Source organism: Amyelois transitella, chromosome 23, assembly GCF_032362555.1.
Source record: "Amyelois transitella isolate CPQ chromosome 23, ilAmyTran1.1, whole genome shotgun sequence".
Taxonomy (NCBI): domain Eukaryota; kingdom Metazoa; phylum Arthropoda; class Insecta; order Lepidoptera; family Pyralidae; genus Amyelois; species Amyelois transitella.
This window is the reverse complement of record NC_083526.1, coordinates 969623-994420: the sequence shown is the minus strand read 5'-3', so window position 1 is coordinate 994420 and position 24798 is coordinate 969623. Positions and strand designations below refer to the sequence as shown.

At 36.6% G+C, this 24798-nt stretch overlaps 1 protein-coding gene across 1 annotated transcript in view; it reads right to left on the bottom strand.

Annotated features, from left to right (window-relative positions):
• LOC106139936 (alpha-2C adrenergic receptor-like) overlaps positions 1 to 24798 on the bottom strand; it is a 68916-nt gene that overhangs the window by 43337 nt on the left and 781 nt on the right. The gene's annotated exons all lie outside the window — the stretch shown is intronic.

The window sequence follows — 24798 nt, the reverse complement described above, 5'->3', positions numbered from 1 at the left end:
GAGAAGGACATAGGGTACCTTTGATTTTTATTAATCTGAACAATGTATTCTCTCGTCCACATTCTATTCTATGTTTAATAGATATTGTGAAGTTGACGTTGTTGAAGAAAATGCTGCAGTGCAGTTTGTTACCGCTTCTTCTGCACTGACGCCTTGGAATCGGCAGTAAACTTAGTTTTAAGTAATTTATTTGACGTCAACCAATGTTGTTAAACCATACGTTTTGACAATTATTAAGCGATACAAAGTATCCTATAATAATGAATTGAATTTTGAATTCTTTCATCCCAATAAAAACTATAGTTCCCGTGTTATTTCCGAAAAACCTGTATCTTTTGTAGCTTGCGCTGAATTCGTCGCTTTTTGTAGGTGAATAATAATTGATGGTAAATATCACGCCGGCGAAGCCGCGGGTAAGAGCTAGTTTACATATACACCAATTCACCAACAAAAAGCGACTAATTTTTCGAAGAACAAAAGGGAATTAAATATACATATATGTATATACATACATATGGTCACGTCTATATCCCTTGCGGGGTAGACAGAGTCAATAGTCTTAAAAAGACTGAATGGCCACGTTTAGCTATTTGGCTTAATGATAGAATTGAGATTCAAATAGTGACAGGTTGCTAGCCCATCGCCTAAAAAAGAATCCCAAGTTTGTAAGCCTATCCCTTAGTCACCTTTTACGACATCCATGAGAAAGAGATGGAGTGGTCCTATTCTTTTTTGTATTGATGCCGGGAACCACACGGCACTGTATATATACATATGTATATATTTATTCCCTTTTGTTCTTACCATTTTTCAATTAAACATCCAAATCCCATACATTCCCCATATTATCCTTACTCGAGAAGCCATAAACTTTCACAGGCCATTTCCTTATCCACCGACATCTAAATTAACCGTGGTTGCATCATTAAAAGCCCAGTCATCATTACTCTAGCCCCAAAGGGTTTGTAAGACCTTACTTGTCATTATGACTTAGTGAATTAGGTAGGTAGGTAACTCTATTGAATTCTGTTGGCATGATATGGAGTTTTAGTTGCGAAAGTCTTAATGAAGAATTTTTGTCGATTCAGTCTGATTTATCGTAGTTCGATTTATTAAAAATTACTTCGGGAAGAAAGCGGGTAAGTGCGATACATCTTTTTATCTGTATAATCACGTCTATATCCCTTGCGGGGTAGACAGAGCTAGCAACCTTGATAGGCTGACAGGCCAATATTTGCGCCGGGAACCACACGGCACTGCTACTACACTTGTACTAAGGAGGTATTTACGAAAAATCTGATAAGAACGGATTTTTTACGCGGGTCGAGCACAAATTAATAAGGCCTTTCTTAATTACAGAAGAAAATTGAAAACAGGAAGAAAATTTTGGTGAAAAACAATATCAAGTGAGAGCATAATTATATCTTTAATATTGAAAATAATTAGAAAAATTTAGATTTAAAAAAAAAATATCTCATGCTTTTTGAAAATTAATTACAGTAAGACGTCGATTATTAGTGAAAATTGCACGACTTTAATTATTAAAAAACCCGATCGAAATAAATAAGGAAGAAAGAACCTATGTGAATGTAACATACCATACATACATACATATTGTCACGTCTATATCCCTTGCGGGGTAGACAGAGCCAACAGTCTTGAAAAGACTGAATGGCCGCGTTCAGCTATTTAGCTTTATGAAAGAATTGAGATTCAAATAGCGACAGGTTGCTAGCCCATCGCCTAAAAAAAGAATCCTAATTTTGTAAGCCTATCCCTTAGTCGCCTTTAACGACTGTTAGTGAATGTAAGTACTTAGATCCAATAGACGATGTTTAGGCGAACAATCGGGTTAAGGTACCCTAAGCACTGAAGATAAAGCATTATCATTCCTCTTTACGGAAGAAGTAGACAGAAACCTCATCTTTTCACTTGCCACTATCCCTTGCTTCGTGCACTTTGTACAGACAAAGCCAAATAGCTGAACGTGGCCTATCAGTCTTTTCAAGACTGTTGGCTCTGTCTACCCCGTAAGGGATAAAAACGTAATTATAGGTATGTAATGTTACATGCGGTTCCCGGGACCAATAAGAAAAAGAATAGGATGACTCCATCTCTTTCCCATGAATGTCGTAAATAGTGACTAAGGGATAAGCTTATTACGGGTAACTTGGGATTCTTCCTTTCGACGATGGGCTAGCAACCTGTCACTATTTGAATCTCAATTCTGTCATCAAGACAAACAGCGGAACGAGGCTTATCAGTCTATTTAAGACTGTTGGCTCTGTCTACAGACTACTGATTAAGACGTGATATCTACTGATATTGACGTGATCATATGTATTTATATGTATATATGTTAAAAGGTGCCGTGTGGTTCCCGGCACCGATACGTAAAAGTCGTATATGTCGTAAAAGGCGACTTAGGGATAGGCTTACAAACTTGGGATTCTTTTTTAGGCGATGGGCTAGCAACCTGTCACTATTCGAATCTCAATTCTATCATTAAGTCAAATAGTGAGTAGTGCTGAACGTGGTCATTCAGTCTTTTCAAGACTGTTGGCTCTGTCTACCCCCTCAAGGGATATAGACGTGACCATATGTATGTTTAAAAAGTTAACTTAGCGAACTGAAACAGCATTATGCAGTCATAATTCCAGCTCGAAATACAATTCCTAGTTTCTGCACCGACACTAATGATAGTAAATCTTTGGATTTGCATACAATCAGCCATTTTGCGATTGTTCAGACTAGATGAGGATAATAATCATATCTCTTGTGATATACCTATGTATGAGGGATTCGCGTATGCATCATCACTACATAGTATAAAACAAAAGTTGTTCTACGTTCATTCATGTTTTTTAATATATACAATGTGCATTCGTCCACGATTTAGATTTAAGAGATCTATATTTGTAAATTGACGTCCGATGAAAATGCTGCAGTGTAGTTTGTTCCGCCGCTTCTTCTACACATGCGCTTTGGAAGCGGTAGTAGTTATAATTAGATTTAAGTTATGTGACGTCAATAAGTGAAACCTTGTATCCAATTTTGAAAATAAATCTATTCTATTCTAAATCTATTCTATTTACTTTTTCTCTCCCTATGTCCCTTTGTATGCTTAAATCTTTAAAACTATGCACCGGATTTAGATGCGTTTTTTTTTCAATGGATAGAGTGATTCAAGAGGAAGGTTTGTATGTATAGTTACATCCATTAAATAGTGGAGAAATACTGTTATTTTTGAGGTTTCTAATGTGATGTCGTTAATTGACATATTTTTTTCCGCTTACATTGCAAACGCAGGCTGAACCCTACGAGATTAATCAAAATAATGTACTAATTATTTGTACACATTGAAAAGGTCTACAGAAAACTCCGCGATGCTATATGTCTATCTCGCATGGATATCCCACAATAACAATTTTTTTGTCATTTACTTTTTACGACAATAAGTATTGCACCCGTACGAAGCCGGGGCGGGTCGCTAGTTAGATAATAATATACAAGGAGAGTGTGGATTGTGGGTTAGGTTTACCTGCAAAGGTTGCGGAGGTCAGACGGGAATCGCTTCATGTAAAAACCTGACTCACCCAATCCAGGATCCTAGGTCAAAGGCATACCCCGGGCTCCTCTCCAGAAAGGTGACGATGCAACCGGGACTAAGGCCAGGAGGAAGAAGGAAGATATAAGGAGAGTGTGGAGGGAAGTGACAGTTTGCTAGTCCAAGGCCAGTACTTTCAAAAGAACCAAATATTTTTTTTCTTCGCTACAAAACCAGCATGCATAAAAATAAATCAAAATATAGATAGTTTCATTTTAGAAGAAAATGTTGCAGTGTAGTTTGTTACCGCTTCTTCTGCACTGAGGCTTTGGAAGCGGCAGTAAACTTAATTAATAATTAATTTGACGTCAACCAATGTTGTGAAACCGAAAGATATGACAATTACCAAGTGATGTTGAAGTGTCCCATAATAATGATTAAAAGTTTTGAATTTGAAATGAATCTGAATTTAATAAATGCATGTATGTATGTTCATGTTAAAAGAAATAAGTACATGTAACTTTCCTTTTTCAATATTTTAATTTAATCTCTGTTGGAATATTCAAAACCATTAAAAATAAATACTGGAACGACGAACGGAAAGTATAATATTATGTTAAATCCAGTAAAAAAAATTCGCGCCGTTTTTATCTACTAAAAGAGTAAATAATGGAAAAAGTTGCAAATTCATGCCTCGTCCCACTGGGCTCACGAAATAGGCAAACAAAAGAAAATAAAATCTCTTTGTGCGTCTACAAAATGTGCGTTCGATTTTCAATTATTATTAAAATTACTGGTTTTTTTTTTATCAGCGCCATCAAAAAGGTTTCGAATGTTAATTTGCTACCGGGAAAAAGAATGTCGTAATTTGATTTTTTAATTTGAAATAGGTAAAGAAAATTGCGTTCTAAATTTTATTTGAATTACTTTTTTAATATTTATTTATTAGGTGGTTCTTGTCGACAGGGCACATACTTTCGAAAATTTTATAAGTAATACTTTTTTTTTATTATTATGTAAAGGTACTCATTTATTTTTTCACGGAACTTTGACGCGCCATCAAGGTTGCCACGAATTTGAAATGTTTTTATTCCAGAGGATGGTCTTTTTAACAATCTTGAAAGGCTGTGCTATTCTCTCTTATATCCCTCAAAAACAGGTGGTTCTCATTTTAAGTTGAATGTAAATATGTTTGAATGTTTGTATGTATGTATGCAGGTCTTGTCCGCGATTGTTTCGCGTTTCATTGAACCGATTTAAATGCGGATTTCAGTAAAGTGTCTGTTACACTTAGGATAAAATTTTAGTAATTGAAACGAAAATTATAATAATATAGTTAAATAATGTGGAGGCACGTCCGTACCCACATCTTTATCTGAATTCTTTAAAAAAAAAAGTGTTTAAAAAAAAATTGTTATCTTATTCTGTGGCTTATTCCTATTTATTTATTTGCATTTAATTTAAATACTGATGACACAGAATCGGCATTACATTCAGATCCGTCGTAGTCCAGTTGCTGTAATCCCTAAGAAGCGGGATTTTAATGGGCAAATTAATCATTTTCATAGAAGCGGTCGAAGAATTGATGGTGATTAATGAGGGTCGGTTAGATAGAATTTTTTTTTAGGGTTCCCGAGTGAAATTAGAAAACTTCTCACTTCGCCAACTTCGGGAGAAATTAAGGTGATTGAACTTGGAGTTTGAAATTTATGGTAGTATTTTCGGATATAAAATTGAACTGAATAGTTTTTGATCGCTTTTTTAGCAAAATAGATTTTTCTTTTGGCGGGAATCTAGGTGTTATTTTGTTTGTGTTCCAAATTTTTTTAATAAATTTTCAAAACATATGTTATTATTATGTATTTACGTTTGTTTCTTGTTTAAACATTAATTTACCTTGCTCTGCGCCAACGCCAATTTCCTATTTGGTTTCCTTCCACCCAAAGGTTGACTGGAAGAGATTGCATTAGCGATAAGTCCGCCTTTGTACCATCTCTGTCTGGTTGGTGCTATTTTACGTATGTTTTACTCTTATGGTGCAATAAAGAGTTTTATCTATTTAATTTGAGCCGTGTGGTTCCCGGCACCATGAGAAAATAGAATAGGACCACTCCATCTCTTTCCCACGGATGTCGTAAAAGGCGACTAAGTGACAGGCTTATAAAGTTAGGATTCTACTTTTAGGCGATGGGCTAGCAACCTGTCACTATTTAAATCTCAATTTTATCATTTAGCCTAATAGCTGAACATGGCCTATCAGTCTTTTCAACACTGTTGGCTCTGTCTACCCCGCAAGGGATATAGACGTGATTATATGTATGTATCTAATTTTGTATACATAAATAAGTAAATACAATACTCCCAAAGCGCTGTCGGATTCCAAATTCGAAAATGTTTAAAGCGTCTTCATGTCACACCCCATTTTGCAAACGGTATTTTCAAACAAAAATCAACAAATTTGAAACATGCCTTCTGCTGAGTATGTAGCTCTTGTTTCTATAATAATAAAGGCTATATTGCAGCTAACAGCGTGGCGACGCCGACGTGACAGCCAAGTGCTGTGTCATGCACAGGGACTACCCCTACTTTTGGTTTTTTATTATTTATTTTTCTAAAATTGAATAATTTATAATTAAACCTTGATTAAATTGGAGACGTCCTGGTCAAAGGTCAGATCACGAGAACCCTAGACAGACGAGCTTGCGATGTTAGATTAATAATAAATTAATAAAAATATACGGGACAAATTACACAGATTGAGTTAGCCTCGAAGTAAGTTCGAGACTTGTGTTACGAGATACTAACTCAACGATACTTTATTTTATAATAAATACTTATATACCTAGATAAACAGCCAAGACCTGGGCCAATCAGAGAAAGTTCGTTTCTCATCTTGCCCGGGCCGGGATTCGAATCCGGGACCTCCAGAGGCGTGCGAATGTATGAAGAGAGTTATGAATGTGTATGAAGCAAAATAAGTATGCAGGGATCGTGGCAAGTGGAAAGATATGGTCTCTGATATGATAACCCATCCGTGAAAGCGACATTTTACATAGTCAAGTATACATATATTTTAAGTATTGTGTGGTTCCCGGCACCAATATGACGCACTCCATCTCTTTCCTACGGATATCGTAAAAGACGACTAAAGGTTAGGCTTATAGACTTAGGATTCTTCTTTTAGGCGATGGGCTTCAAATAGTGACATGTTGCTAAACATGTCAACTATTTGAATCTCAGTTCTATCATTAATCCTATAAGCTAAACGTGGCCTGTAAGACTTTGAAGACTGCTGGCTCTGTTTACCCCGCAAGGGATAAAGACGTAATCATATGGATTGATATATTTTAAACATTTAACTATCGTGGCAAGTAGATAGATGTAGTTTCCGCATATCAAAATGATATTATGTTTATTTAAATCAAAATTATAATTATTTACTCTGCAAACAATATAATATGTTGTTAGTCAATACAAATACTATAACTTTTAATTAAACCCAAACTAACCCGTTCCATTACAGAATACCAAGTACCGATGCACCAATTAGAAATTACGTTAACAACTAGTACCATTCCTAATTCGAATACACCAAACTAACTTCGTCTCGTCGCATTGTTGTATCGGAACTAGTTCGAGTCGTGATGCGACACAGTATCGATAGTAATGCTGCGTTCCAAATTCAAAATTTAGCGAGTTCGGCTTTGTTCGTCCTGGATGTTCCGATTTTGAAATTAATGATATGTACGCGGCCGATGTAACGGGCGAATTAGCTAATTTCGCCACATAGTTTGCGTGGTATGGGAGCTAGCGATGTGTTTGGGTCGAGTTATTGGATCTCCTAAATTCATTAGGTATTTGTGTATTATAATTTATATAAATATACCTTTACATAAATGTTGTGTACATACATACATACATATATAGTCACGTCTATATCCCGTGCGGGGTAGATAGAGCCGGCAGTTTTGAATACTAAATTCATTAGGTATTTGTGTAATATAATTGTTACTTTTACATAAATATTGTGTACATAATACATATATATAGTCACGTCTATATCCCTTGCGGGGTAGATAGAGCCGACAGTTTTGAAAAGACTGAAAGGCCACGTTCTGCTTTTTGGCTTGATGAAAGACTTGCGATACAAATAGTGACAGGTTGCTAGCCCATCGACTAAAAAAGAATCCCAAGTTGGTAAGCCTATCCCTTAGTCGCCTTTTACGACATCCATGGGAAAGAAATGGAGTGGTCCTATTTTTTCTATTGGTGCCGGAAACCACACGGCACTAAAAGTAAAGTATAAAACTCTTATCGCCTTAATCCTCTTAAAAAAATCCAACCATTTTCGAAATACACTGGATTTTCGATAAACCTTTCAAAGAACGATCATACAATCTGAATAGTTTATGAGAACTGACCGCGGGCAATGGGGGGACAGACGGATTGACAAGCGACGATCGACGCTGTCTAACCGACTTTGAAAAAAGAGGTATCAAGTTTTTGTCGATTGTTTTTTTATTAATGGAATTTAACGATTGTGAAAGAATAAAGGTTTTTAAGTGTTGGTACGTATCTTTTTTTTTTGAACTCCTATTGCATGTTTTACTTTTGTGTAGCAATAATGTTTATTATTTGCTATATCGGCCGGTCTAGTGCAGCGGTAAAGTGTTTGCTCAAATTAAGCTTTTCAAAGGTTCCCGGCACCAATACAAAAAAGAATAAGACCACTCCATCTCTTTCCCATGGATGTCGTAAAAGGCGATTTAGGGATAAGCTTATAAATTTGGGACCCTTTTTTAGACGATGGGCTAGCAACCTGTCACTACTTGAATCTCAATTCTAAAATTAAGCCAAATAGCTGAACGTGGCCATTCAGTCTTTTCAAGACTGTTGGCTCTGTCTACCCCGCAAGGGATATAGATGTGATTAAAAGTGTGTATGTACATAGGTATGTATGTCTTGAAATTACTGGAATATAGACGTGACCATATGTGTGTATGTATAATAGGTTGCTGTCTGAACCAAGGCATTAATATGTATAGAAAAGTAACAACTAAATGATAAATGAATGTTGTGATGTGAAAGAAGATGTAGTAACAGAAATATGTTAAGATGGTTCGGTCATGTGGAGAGGATGAATGAAAGCAAGTCGACTAAGGAAATATACAAGGAGAGTGTGGAGGGAAAGGTCAGAGTGGGAAGGCCTAGACGAACGTATCTTGATAAGTTAAAGCCGTCCTGACAAAGGGTCAGGTTAAGAGTACCCGAAATTAAGATGAAGAGAGTTATGAATGTGGATGAAGCCAAATAATGATGCAGAGATCGTGGCAAGTGGAAAGATGTAGTGTCTGCCTACCCCTCCGGGAAAAAGGCGTTATTTTATGTATGTATGAACATATGTATGAAAGACAAAATTGACACATATGTTTGATGTATAGCAAGTGGAAACGCAATTCATCATGACTGTGATTGTTCAGAGCCTACCAAAACAGCTTGTCAGCCAAATACCATAGACATCTAACTGATAGACTTGAAATAGACAATTCTTTAAAAGAAATCTTATATGAAACACTCATAAAATAAAGTAGGTATCGTTCAGTATAAAATTATACATAACCCAATTATCTGCCGATAATCACCAATGAAAAAGAATAAGATCTCTTTCCTATGAATGTCGTAAAAAGAGACAAGGTAAATAGGCTTGTAAACTTGACTTTTAGGTGACGGGCTAGCAATTTGTCACTATTTGAATCTCAATTCTATCATTAAGCCAAACAGTTGATCGTGGTATATCAGTCTTTATAAGTCGAAATAATAATAACGTCTTTATCCCTTGCATGGTAGACAGAGCCATCAGTTTTGAAAAGACTGATAGGCCACGTTCAGCTGTTTGGCTTAATGATAGAATTGAGATTCAAATAGTGACAGGTCGCTAACCCATCGCCTAAAAAAGAATACTAAGTTTGTGTGCCTATTACTTAGTCGCCTTTTACGACATCCATGGGAAAGAGACGGAGTGGTCCTATTCTTTTTTGTATTGGTGCCGGGAACCACACATAACTTAAAATTACCAGCCTCTAATTGACGGCCTCTGTGGCGCAGTGGTAGTGCGCTTGTCTGTCTCACCGGAGGTCCCGGGTTCGAATCCCGGCCAGGGCATGATGAGAAACGAACTTTCTCTGATTGGCCTGGGTCTTGGATGTTTATCTATATACGTATTTATTATAAAATATAGTATCGTTGAGTTAGTATCTCGTAACACAAGTCTCGAACTTACTTCGAGGCTAACTCAATCAGTGTAATTTGTCCCGTATATATTTATATTATATATTTATATCTAATCTATTTCATTCATGTCAACGTACTTTCAAAACAAAAGGCACGACCGTAAAACGAAATGTTGTATTGACGGATTTGGACCAATGGCGGCGAGTTTTTGTCTATTGGGGGGATGTGGACCAAATGATGAGCCGATCCTTTGTTTGTACGTTTTTATATTAATATTTACACGCTTTGTTTGATTGCCATTATCTTTTACTAGCTGTGCCCGCGACTTCGTCCGCGTAGAACCCTTATCATAAAATAACAATTAATTCCGCGAGAACTCCGGGATAGTACAAAAGTGGCGTATATGTTATTCTGGGTCTTCAGCTACCTATATACCAAATTTTAATCGTAATCGGTTCAGTAGTATTTGCGTGTAAGAGTAACAAACATCCATACTGACATACTCGCAAACTTTCGCATTTATAGTATTAGTAGGATAAGCCGCTCCCGGCATTACATTTGTAAATTGACGTCCGATGAAAATGCTGCAGTGTAGTTTGTTCCGCCGCTTCTCCTACACATGCGCTTTGGAAGCGGCAGTATTTATAATTAGACTGAAGTAATGTGACGTCAATTAGTGATACCTTGTATCCAATTTTGAAAATAAATCTATTCTATACTATTCTGTGAATACTAGCTTTTACACGCAGATTTGCCCGCACGAATTAAGCGCCCCTAAAAAGGAAAAAAGGTTGGAGGGTCGGTGGTCGAATCGGTAAGGTTAAAAAAATGCGCGATGCGAATAAAGGCACAGGTTCGATTCCCACCTCGGCCATTTACCAATTACTAATATTTTCAAAGATATGCTATTTAAATATCAAATCTATCATTAACGTCGTGCCGTGTGGTTCCCGGCACCATTACAAAAAAGAATAGGACCACTCCATCTCTTTCCCACGGATGTAGTAAAAGGCGACTAAGGGATAGGCTTATAAACTTGGGATTCCTCTTTTAGGCGATGGGCTAGCAACCTGTCACTATTTGAATCTCAATTCTATCACTAAGCCAAACAGCTGAGCGTGGCCTATCAGTCTTTTCAAGACTGGTGACTCTGTCTACCCCGCTAGGGATATAGACGTGATCATATGTATGTATATGTATGTATCTATCATTAAGCCAGCTGAACGTGGCTTATCAGTCTTTTCAAGATTGTTGGCTATGTTTACCCCGCAAGGGATATAGGTGTAAAAGAAACTAACTATAAGTCTATTACAGGTCTGGGTAATTGTAGTTTCCAGATGTCACGCGAAAAGCAACTCACACGCAGGCGAAGACGCGGGCAACAGCTGCTCTGTAATATAAAGGCGAGAACTGTTTTATGTATATACTACATACATACATGCATATAATCACGTCTATATCCCTTGCGGGGTAGACAGAGCCAACAGTCTTGAAAAGACTTATAGGCCACTTTCAGCTATTTGGCTTTAAGATAGAATTGAGATTTAAATAGCGACAGGTTGCTAGCCCATCGCCTAAAATAATAATCCCAAGTTTATAAGCCTATCTCTATGTACCTATAGGTATACTTTGTAATAGAATTCAGGACACACAGACATAAATCGTGATCTTACTTGCTCGTTCAATTACTGACACACATTTGGGTCATATTCCTAACGAGGTAATAATATTAATCTTGGGATTCTTCTTGTAGGCGATTTATTTGAGAGGGGGATTTATTTTATTTTATTTATTTTATACTACTATCAGTATTTTATCGGAAATTGGTGCCGTTCCCGGCACTAATAAAAAAAAAGAATAGGACCACTCCATCTCGTTCCTATGGATGTCGTAAAAGGCGACTAAAGTATAGGCTTATTAACATGGGATTCTTCTTGTAGACGATAGGCTAGCAACCTGTCACTATTTGAATCTCAATACCATGATTAAGCCATACAAATATTCGTGTTCTTTCAGTCTTTTCAAGATTGTTGGCTCTGTAAACACCGCAGAGGATATAGATGTGACCATATGTATGAATGATAGTAAACGTCCATGAATATAAAGTCTCTAAACATAATATTCTCTTTAAAACGATGTGCTAGCTGAACGTAGCGTTCAAATCTTCTCGAGATGGTTGGCTCTGTCTACCCTGTGAGGGAAAAGACGCGACATGTGTGAGTAAAGTAACATATACATACCTACATATATTTGACCAACTTTTCAACCTATAAATACGTCATTTTTACACCCAGCATTAAACATTTAACGATTAGTGTACGAATTGTGTCACATTGAACAGTAAAATAAAGAAGACACAGAAAAAAATAAAATAAAATAGAATGATCTATTTTTTTATTCTATTTTCAAAATTTAATATAAGGTATCAATAATTGATGTCAACATAACTAAAGTCTAATCATATCTACTACCGCTTCCGAAACACATGTGTAGATAAAGCAGCGGAACAAAGTACACTGCAGCATTTCACTGGACGTCGTTATTTAAAAATGTTAATCTCTTAAATCTTAATCGTAAAGGAATGTAAGTATGTACATTGTCTAACATAAAAAAAAAGGTTAATAAGTTTAAATGAATGATTTTTATACAAATAACATACCTCGACCAAAAAGTGTCTTGAAAATGTGACATATTACTTCAACTATAAGGCTTCTTCTTCTGCTTAGATTTAATCCCGGTTGCATAGAGATCGTGGCAAGTGGAAAGAGGTAGTCTCTGTCTACCCCTCCAGGAAAGAGGCGTGATTTTATGTATGTATGTATGCATAGTCACCACTCTGGAGAGGAGCCCAGGGTATGCCTTTTGACCATGGATCGTAGATTCGGTGAGTCAAGAGAGTCTGACCTCTGCAACCTTAATAGGAAACATGACCCGTATTGGATCGATCATGGTTACACATCCAGTTGCCTGAATGTGCAGGTTTCCCCACGATGCTTTCCCTTACCGTAAAGCATCAGTTAGTATTCAAACTAGTGTTTAACTGTCAATGAAAATATATGTACATTTCAAAACCGTGCCGTATAGTCCCCGGCATCAATACAAAAACGAATAGGACTACTCCATCTCTTTCCCATGAATGTCGTAAAAGGCGACTAAGGGATAGGCTTACAAACTTGGGATTCTTTTTAGGCGATGGGCTAGCAACCTGTCACTATTAGAATCTCAATTCTATCATCAAGCTAAATGGCTGAACGTGACCATTCAGTCTTTTCAAGACTGTTGGCTCTGTCTACCCCGCAAGGGATATAGACGTAACCTGTTAAAACGTGACGCTGATAACTCTGTTCATTCTTTATTTTGTCACCTGAAACTGGCCTCATAAAACCGGCGAAATTGTTTTTATGACGCAGCCTTCCCATTAATATTTAATGGGATCTTTAAAGCTTGAAGAAACTACATACGGTCAGTCCAAATGCTGAATAAATTATCTATACTTCTGTAGCGGGAGCGATGATTCGGCTCGACCGCCACCAAAGGGAAGATCTTCCGCCAGACTAGGTGTTATGCCTGGGGAACCGCGCGACAGACGATGTTGCGTCGGAGGTTGTATATATAGCTCCAATCCGTGAAATCTTTGAAATCGCGATTTAGTTTCTTCGCTGCTATTGGTTGAGCGCGTCAATTTCTTCGCGATGATTGACAGTAGTTGTTTGATTGGATGTTGTGACGAGTGGCGTAGAGATGTCGCCACACTTCCATTAGGCGACTAAGGGAAAGGCTTGTAAACTAGAGATTCTTCTTTTAGTGGGCTAACAACCTGTCACTATTTGAATCTCAATTCTATCATTAGGCCAAACAGCTGAACGTGGCCTATCAGTCTTTTCAAGACTGTTGGCTCTGTCTACCCCGTAAAGGATAAAGACGTGATCATATGTATGTATGTATTATTCTAGAAGTGGAAACACAGAACTTGCCGGCCTTTACGTTTGCGAAGTCAACTCCAAACTAACAACCAGTCTAGCCTTAACTTATAACTAACTTAGATCTATCTTGACAAACTAACTAAAGTTAACTAAGACCAACATTTGACCTACCTACCTACAGTCAACGTTTTATCAGTAAAGGTATAACTTTGTTTATTTTGTAGCATTTTAAAATAAAACTATTCTCCTTTACCCGTTGATGTCGTTAACGGCGACTAAGAAAATAATGCGTACATTCATCTAGTGCCGTGTGGTTTTCGGCGCTTTAGAATAGACCCATTCCATAACTTTGCTGTGAATATCGTAAAAGGCGACTAAGGGATAGGCTTCTTTTGTTTCCTCTTGTAGGCGATAGACTAGCAACAACGCCTAAATTAAGAATCCCAATTTTAAAAGCTTATCCCTTAGTCGCCTTTTACGACATCCATGGGAAAGAGATGGAGTGGTGCTATTCTTTTTTGTATTGGTGCCGGGAACCACACGACACTACCCGGAACCACACGACACAGCAGCTATTCCAAGTAAAAAGAAATAAAGAAACCAAAATGTCATTCCCTCAATTCTCAGTATTTCCGATCCTAGTATCATAATAATATAAATTCGCAAATATGAGAGCAATGCGTAAACGGTATCTTATCTGCAGGCTCATAAATGCGGTTAAATATAAGATTTGCATTACATTGAGAAGGGTTCCTGATAGCTATACAATATATGTTTATGTTTGTTTTCTATACTATTATTGCAAAGAAAAAGTGCCGTGTGGTTCCCGGCACTAATATAAAAAAGAAAGCCTTTTACGCAATCCTTGGGAAAGAGGTGAAATAGTCCTATACTCAAGGATGTCGTAAAAGTCGACTAAGGGTTAGACTTATAAAATTGGTATTCTTCTTTTAGGCGATAGGCTAGCTATCACAATTTGAATCTTAAAACTATCACTAAGCCCTTCAGCTGACCGTGGCCCATCAGTCTTTTCAAGACTGTTGGCTCTGTCTACCCTGCAAGAGATATATGATAGGCCACGTTCAGCTGATCAAAGACGAATCCCAAGTCTATAAGCCTATCCCTTAGTCGCCTTTTTCGACATATCCTTTTTTTATTAGTGCCCGGAACCACACGGCACAAATAAATAAAATTATGAATATTGTGATTGCCATACATACAAAACGCATTCGCAAACATTCCCCATTAAAAGATTCAATTTGGTGCCGTGCCTCTTATTAAATCCAGCAGAGAAACGATTTTGGCTTATTACCATAATAATTTATTACAGCCGATTTCCAATGACAGGGGCTGATTTGCAGGGGATTTTTCAGTATTTTCACGAGAAGGTTAAAATTTAATTGTATGGTGTTTTTTTTTTTTTGGGTTCGGGGTTCCTTACCTTTATTAGAAAATATGGTAAACGACCACTATATATATATATATAAACAAAAACACCCTCTTTCCCGGAGGGGTACACAGATGGAATACATTTTTCCACGATTTCTCCATACATCTTTCGCTTCATCCAAATTTATAACTCTTTTCATCCAAACTCATCAGTTTCGGGTACTCTTGACCTAACCATTTGCCAAAACAAAAAATGTGTTCTTGTCAAAAATATTTCAATATCAAAGAAAGTAATTATAATTTTCTCTAACCAAACATTGTAATGATTCTTATAAGTTAAACTTTAATTTTTAACAATATGTTGAAATTTCACCAACCCATTTACACCGCAGACGCAACAGAATAACTCTCATTACACAAAATGTAGGCCAACCACTAACAATCCGAAAAAATAATGTGAAACAAACAAACTCACCAACTACCCTACATTTCGACGGCTCTTAAAAATGGTCCCATATATCAGGACAAGGAGCTACTATTTACTCTTATTTGGAGGTGACGTTTTAGATGCGAACACGGTATTACTCTTAAAAGATTTGGATTTAAGTTGTTGAGATTTTTTTTTTATAAAAGGATAAGAATTAAGGTTCTTTCGTGCGTAATGGATGATATAACGTTTATTTATAGCTACAAATATACACACATTATACTTATAAAATAATAAAATATTTTACTGAAAACGATAAAAGAAAGTGTGCCGTGTGGTTCCCGGTACCAATACAAAAAAGAAAAGGACCTCTCCATCTCTTTCCCATGGATGTCGTAAAAGGCGAATAAGGGATAGGCTTACAAACTTGGGATTCTTTTTTAGGCGATGGGCTAGCAACCTGTCACTATTTGAATCTCAATCCTATCTTAAAGCCAAATAGCTGAACGTGGCCTATCAGTCTTTACAAGACTGTTGCCTCTGTCCACCCCGCAAGGGATATAGACGTGATAATATGTATGTATGTATGTTTTTTTACATAATACGACTCCCAACTGATCTCCGCAACCTTTGCAAAACCCAACCCATTTTACATCACGGTAACACATCCACTTACTATAAGGTTTCCCCCATTTTCTCTCGAACTGTCCATTAATAATAACATCCTTGTCATTCCCCTAAGGCGTCCATTCCATGTTTAATTCAAAATCCTGTTCTGTATATCATTGAGCTAAAAAAGTTCCCGAGGGAAGCCCCTTTGTTGGAGAATGGAGATAGTGGTCTCAAAATTATGGTTCCCATCCTCTGAATTTTGATACATTTACAAGGGGCTTCTTTCGTATAGGAATTTTAGTGTTAATTTGATGTCTCACGTTTCAGAGTAAACCCTTTTTCTATGACATGGTCGGTTTTGAGGGCTTCAAAAGGAAATGGCAATGAGAAACATAATCAGATGTGAGAGATTTGACCTGAGACCTGAGCGACATCTCATACTTAAATAAACCACGTTTTTATCACTTTTTTTTTTTTTGTTTGTTCGTAAATACTTTAATTTACATAACAAATGTAGTACATAATAAGACATTACAAAATATGGCGGACTTATCCCTATGAGGGATTTCTTCCAGTTAAGCAGGTAACTCAAAGAATCATATCAAGTTAAGGGATAGCAGCTACAGCTACATAACTACAGTAAAATATACATACTTAAATAAAATAAAACAATATATGTACGTACTTAAACATATACCTTACGTACCTTGTCTACCCCGCAAGAGAAAAAGACGTGATTATATGTATGTATGCAATGACATAAATTAATGTAAGTAAGTTACCTCGCAACAAAAAATACTAAGTAATTTCAGCATATTTTTTCTTGCGCAGAAATAAAAGCTATGTACATACTTGAAGGAAAATATACACATTAATATCAACACTGTAGGCATATGTGTACATAAATATTAATGCTCGACAGTGTACACAGGCTGGCAAATGTTTGTCTGTACGAACCTTTTTATCATGGGACGAAATGAAATATGCAACTTACAACTTATATAAATATCAACCAAAAATACTTAGGAATATAATGAAAAAAAAAGCTAAGTTAAGATCAGGGCAATGAGGAGATGTGCTTTATTGTTTCTTTGAACTGGCCATTTGTATTGACGTTATGGTCTTATACGGCCTCTGTGGCGCAGCGGTAGTGCGCTTGTCTGTGTCACCGGAGGTCAACCTGGGAAGGTTCGAATCCCGGCTAGAGCATGTTGAGAAAGTTTTTCTGATTGGCCTGGGTCTTGGATGTTTATCTATGTAAGTATTTATTATAAAATATAGTATCGTCGAGTTAGTAGCTCGTAACACAAATCTCGAACTTACTTTGAGGCTGACTCAATCAGTGTAAATAATATATGTATAAGCCGAACTAAGTCTTTTTTTACCATCACATTTTTTTCATAATAGATTTGAGTGCGCTTGATCTCAATCTGCCTGGTGGTTAACAAGATGAGGCCTAAAGTATTTAATATTAAAAACATCTCCTTGTTTCTGTTACCCAAATACTGTCACTCATATAGGATGGTTTCCTTTAAATATTCAGAGCCATTACTCGGTTTTAAAGTATTAAAACATAATCCGGTGTGCCGGAGACCGTATTTTATCCGGTTTTTAACCGGAACGGATATGGATCAAAACGACCGTCCGGTTTATCCGTCCGGATTTTTGTTTGAATTATTCAATTTGTAATTTTTTTTAAATTATTTATTACGTGTGCATGTTTGTTAATTTTTGATGGAATATATGTGTCGTGTGGTTCCCGGCACGTGAGAATAGGACCAATCCATATCTTTCTCTGGATATAGTAAAAGGCGACTACTGAATGGTGCCGTGTGGTTCCCGGCACCAATACAAAAAAGAATAGGACCACTCCATCTCTTAAAAGGCGACTAAGGGATAGGCTTAAAAACTTGGGTTTCTTCTTTTAGGCGATGGGTTAGCAACCTGTCACTATTTGAATCTCAATTCTATCATTAAGCCAAATAGCTGAACGTAGCCATTCAGTCTTTTCAAGACTGTTGGCTCTGTCTACCCCACAAGGGATATAGACGTGACCATATGTATGTATGTATGTATGCGACTAATGAACTTGGGATTCTTGTTGAGTTATGCGTTATTATAGCCTTTGCTATTTATTTAAGTTTGTTTGTTTGTTACCTCTTCATGTTTTATCTACTGAATTAATCTTATTGAAGTATTACAAATACACTCGTATAATGAAGATTCTGAACAAGGACATAAGGTACCGTACCTTTCATCCCGGTAAAAACTATATAGTTCCCGTAGGATTTGCAAAGATTTGTAGGTGGCGCTAAATTTATCGGGTTCTGTTAAAAAGTAGCGTTTAATTCGTTGACATTTTTGTAGGTGGCGCAAAATTTTTGTTGATGGCGCTTTTTGTAGAATTCAGGTGTTCAAAGCTGCGGTTGAAAGCTAGAGTTTCATAAATGGTATAATTATCAACTGTGTCTACTATTTTTTATAACTATGTAAAACTGAGATTATTATTGTTAGTAAACCAAAAATGTTATCCTTCTTCAAAACGAAATCTTATGAGATCTAGATGTATTTTCGAATGCTTTAAATTTGCCACATCAATTATACTAAGCGCATTTTGATGTATTTTATAACACTAGTAGATACGATATAACCAGAAATATCACACATAGTACTTTTTAGGCTAAAACTCTTACGAAAGCTTAAAGGTACGTATATTTATTTTATTTTATGTACATATTATTAAATTCTATCAAAAATCCAAACAGCTGAACGTGGCCTTTCAGTCCATTCAAGACTGTTGGCTGTGTCTACCCCGTAAGGGATATAGACATGATGATATGTATGTATGTATAATGTACGAATTAATTATTATTATATAGTTATTATCATATATTACATGCATTTTTTTGCAGACCATTCTTTAAAACAAATACGTCATAATGCAATTGAGAATATTAAGCGATGAGAGTGTGTTTTTATAAAGAAAATTGTTAAAAACAGATGCATTTTAAAAAGCCATTAGTACTTCAGCGATATTCCGTAATGGCTGCAGGCAGATGGACGCTGTTCTAATTATTGAAAAAAAAAAGAAAGTGAAGTTTATTTTATTAATTAATTTATACATATTTACATGCTTGTGGGGTAGACAGAGCCAACAGTTTTAAAAAGACTGATAGCCCACGTTCAGCTGTTTAGCTTAATGATAGAATTGAGAATCAAATAGTGACAGGTTGCTAATCAATCGCCTAAAAAAAGAATCCCAAGTTTGTAAGCCTATTCTATTTTATAATAAATACTTATAAACATCTAAGACCCAGGCCAATCAGAGAAAGTTCGTTTCTCATCGTGCCCTGGCCGGGATTCGAACCCGGGACCTCCGGTGTCACAGACAAGCGCACTACCGCTGCGCCACAGAGGCCGTCCAAAGAAATGGATCTCCCGTGGGATTCTTCTCTGGAATTTTTGGGTAGATGTTTACCTAAGCACATTTATCTTACAATGTTGTTTTATGTGCTCGGAAAAATCATCCCACCATTTGTGTATGGACCCTGGGGAAGGACCCGAGGTCCGCTTAACGATTCTGGATTACGAAAGTCGGTTAATTACTCGAAGGGACTCACGTATGGCCTACGTGAACCTTATTACGTCTTCATTCTTAACGGGGTAGACAGAGCACTTACGGGGTAACAGGTTTTTTAAGGCTTTTATCGAGGGCAGTTTGTATTAATGATGGAATTGAAATACAACTAGAGATAGGTTGCTTTTGCTGCCAAATTGTCTGAAAGACGAATACGAATTTTATTTGCTTTTCCCTTCATTGACTTTTACAATATGTATGTGAAGGGAAGCAGCTGGAACATATGACATTTTAGATTCCTTATTTGGTCTATATATATTTATATATATACTATAGTTAGTTTTAAAAAAGGTCGTAGTGGAAAGGCCTAGGACCACGAACGTATCTTGATCAAATTAAGGACGTCCTGGTAAAGGGTCAGGTAAAAAGTACCCGAAACCGCCGAGCTTGCATGAAGTGAGTTATGAATGTGGATGAAGCGACGGAAGTGTGCACAGATCGTGGCAAGTGGAAAGATGTAGTCCCTGCCTAAAACAAGCCAGCAAGTAAAAAAATTGCTCCACTTAACTCGACCGATAAGAGTTAGCTCTTATAATAAGGAGAAGAATGTGGTCTAGCCTAGGGTGCAATAGGCTTTCCTGGAATTCCTGCAGGAAATTCGTGATCTTTCACTTGACGCAAGAGAAACCGCGGACGAGTTCTAGTGTGGGTTTTAAATAGATCCACAATAATTTCACGTGGGACTCAATTTACACCGTGTTGGTGACCTCCCTTAGGCCCTCAATTTTGTACGTACTGTATTGCAGAGCTATATATTGTATAGACTGGTCAATTTGGAAATGTCTTTTTTTTATTTTCAGTAATTTTTTTTTTATTAATAATTCATTAAATGTTTTGAAACATAAAATTTATATATGAAAAATTCTTGACTAAAATTTAAGTATTAATTTTTGCATTTAGTTACAATTCACAAATATCACATAATTTTATTTTATAATTATCATAACATTTAATATTTCTTTTCTTATATTTCATTATTATTTACTAACGTATTTAAAAAAGTTAAATTTTCTTAAAGTTTTAATTTTATAAATAGTAACAAAATCAAACTTTATAAACTTTCATTTGGCGTATCGTGTTATCTAGTTAATATGTGTTTATACTAACTTTTATCCATCTTATCTTTTCAAAAACTATCTATTTTCTATTAAACCGTATAGTATTATACCTAACCACAATTTGGTATAAAAAAAATCATTTATCTGTACTCTTATTCATTTCCTATATAATCATAACTCTATGGCTTGTCAAAATAGTTCCAAAAATTAATCAGTCCGTATTGTTCTTTAAAAACTCTGTGGCATCTCAAAATAGTTCTAAATTTAAATCTGTCTGATCTCTGAGTAACTTTTCATTTCCTATAGAGTCATAACTCTATGGCATCTCAAAATAGAGCAGGCGCACCCATTAAGCGTTCCTTCCACGTGAACGAACTACTGAAGCATTCTTTTCTAATCCCCTAAACTTAATTTGAAAGATTCTGTAAAACTGATAGAGTTTATTAGATTTGTACTGTTGTTATTTAGTTTCTTAGTTTAGTAGATTTTTATACTTATACCGGACGGGTAAGACAGTGCCAGTTGCATCTTCACAACTCTGGAGAGGAGCAGGGATATGCCTTTGACCATGGATCCTGGATTGGGTGAGTCAGGTTTTTACACGAAGCGACTCCCATCTGACCTCCGCAACCTTTGCAGGTAAACCTAACTAGTATTGAATCTATCATAGTTACACATCTAGTGGCCTGAAGTGTTTCCTGACGATGTTTATCCTCACCGTAACAGCATCGTTTAGTTTTCTAGTCATAGTATGAAGAGAAATGGTCATAGGTACATAACCAAGGTGGGATTTGAACCTGTGCCTTTCTGAGCATCGCGAATTATAACCTTACCGACTCGACCACCGACAATCTATATCATTATACAATTACTACATTTCATACATACATACATATGGTCACGTCTAAATCCCCTGTGGGGTAGACAGAGCCAACAGTCTTGAAAATGGCTGAATGGCCACGTTGAGCTATTTGGCTTAATGATAAAATTGAGATTCAAATAGTGACAGGTTGCTAGCCCATCGCCTTAAAAAAGAATCCCAAGTTTGTAAGCATACCCGTAAGTCGCCATTTACGACATCCATGGGAAAGAGATGGAGTGGTCCTATTCTTTTTTGTGTTGGTGCTCCTGGCACACGGCACTACATTTCATACCAACGTACATACATACCATCACGCCTGTTTCCCACTGGGGTAGGCAGAGACTATGGAATTCCACTTGCTACGATCCTCACAGCCTTCTCCCGCTTCCTCCACACTCATTACTCTTTTCATACATATTCGACGATAACGGGTATTATTATTGGTATTCATACAAATGGTTGCAAATAAATTTGATTTACTATGAAAACTACACTAGTTATCTTTCTTTCTTATTATCAACAGTTAATAGATAAATCTGTAGCTCGTTGAAGCAGAATAAAGAATTACTGGACTGCAAAAATTTGTCTAGACGATATATTTTCTGAGAACCGTCCAAGGAATCAGAATTACTTTTTCTATTGATACAAATCAATTTTGTCTTTTTTAGGTAAGGTCTGTTAGGTAAAAGTGTACTAATATCTATAGATAGCTGAGAAGAAATTATGTATATAATTTTCATTATTGAGAGACTGACTGACAGACAACGAACAGCCCAAACCGGTCTAGAAGTTTCACATACAAACATAAACAAACATATTATGGTCACGTCTACGTCCCTTGCGGGGTAAACAGAGCCAACAGTCTTGAAAAGACTGAATGGCCGCGTTCAGCTATTTGGCTTAATGATAGAATTGAGATTCAAATAGTGACAGGTTGCTAGCCCATCGCCTAAAAGAAGAATCCCAAGTTTATAAGCCTACCCCTTAGTCGCCTTTTACGACATCCATGGGAAAGAGATGGAGTGGTCCTTTTCTTTTTTGTATTGGTGCCGGGAACCACACGGCTAATTCATATACCAATACGAATAATTTCTACCCGAAATTCACTAAAAGTACAATTCGAATCTGTACACCCACAAACCAATACCATTGACCGGCCGACATCAGCTCAAACTGGATCAAACCAGCTCAAACCGGTTCAAACCAGCTTATTCCGGTCCCGTTGTAAGCCAAACCCAAGGAGCGTGCATAAATATTGAAATGGACCTCACATATGCTGGTATCGGAGAAAGTTGTAAACATATTTTTGTTTCGACGAAATAATTGTTTTTATTTTTATTCAAGACAAAGTTTTCAAGGTTTTGTATCGAATGCCGGACAGGGCATGATGATGGTCTGTGCCTTGGATGGGTCTACGATCATTAAGCTGTACAGCTGAATGTGACCTTTTTGTGATGGATCTTAAGAGAGACTGATCGGCCACGTTCAGCTACTTGACTTAGTGATAGAATTGAGACCCTAATAGTGACAGGTTGCTAGCCCATCGCCTAAAAAAAGAATCCCAAGTTTGTAAGCCTATCCCTTAGTCGCCTTTTACGACATCCACGGGAAAGAGATGGAGTGGTCCTATTCTTTTTGTATTAGTGCCGGGAACCACACGGCACGGCTACCACAGATCATGTATGAAAATTCTAATGATGCACATTGCACATTCATCAGAAACCCAACCAGTTTGGTATTAATACGCCAATGGCCGAAGAATTATTCGGTTGATTAACACTACGAAACTCCCAAACTGTTTTCCAGGTAACAATCGAAATTCATGATAGGTACGTTGATTTGATATGTGCATAAATTGAATACTAATATCTCGACTATTTACTACTGCAGACTACTAATGTTATGGTGAAGGCAAAGTTGAGGAAATATGTGACGTATACAAATGAATACATAAAATCACGCCTCTTTCCCGGAGGGGTAGGCTGAGACTACCTCTTTCCACTTGCCACGATCTTTGCATACTTCCTTCGCTTCATCCACATTCATAACTCTATTCATGCAAGCTCAGCGGTTTCGGGTACTTTTGACCTGACCCTTTACCAGGACGTCCTTAATTTGATCAAGATACGTTCGTCTAGGTCTTCCCACTCCGACCTTTCCCTTCACACTCTCCTCGGGTTTCCATGCGGATGAAGTGGAGGGCGGCCTCTAGTATATACATAAATTTAAGTACAATATAAATATAAATTTTTGACTAGTGTTTATAAGAACTAAGGTTAAGGACAGATCTTGTCGTAAACTTACTTGATTAAAACAATAATAAGTTAATTTATCTCCCCGTAAGGGATATAGACGTGACTATATGTATGTATTTTTGTTAAGTAGTTAATAAATAAAATTATACTTTTAATTTGGGATCTAATTTTAATTTATAACAGTTTTCTTCCCAAACGTAAAAAAAATAATAATATAAAATAACAATAATTAATGATGATCAAAATCTCGTTCAAGCCGGAAATTATCTGCCAGGTACCGAGATAACGAATTAATTAACATAAAGTTTAATTGAAAATAATGTACTCACTGTGGGGAAAATCTGCGAAGATGTGTTTCTTGGGAAATAACAATGGCTAAGTTCGAGTTGTATAAAGAATGCAGGGGTCGGGGCAAGTGGATAGATGACGTCACTGCCTACCCCTCTGGGAAAGAGTCGTGGTTATGTTTATGTTAGTTCGAGGCGTGGTACGATTTGTAATTTTTTTTAAATTCGATCTTCATTTCCTTTTTTCTTAGGGGTTTAATTTTGAAAACATCTTTCTTGTATGAAAAGTATGTGGTAAAATCATGCTCCTGTCATGTCAAATATGAAATTATCAGCTATCTTAGTTTCAATTCTGTGATGATAAATTATTTTTTGCACATATAGAATTTTTTTTAAATCCTTGAGACCTTTGATTATTTCATCCAAAGAGCATTCTACAAAACAAACTTTAAACCCCTTTTTAGGGTTTGAATTTTGAAAAATCCATTTTGAACTCCGCACTGAAATTTCAAGATTGTATGGTAGGTGGGGCATTGAAGTCAGTCAATCAGTCACTTTTGTTCTTATATA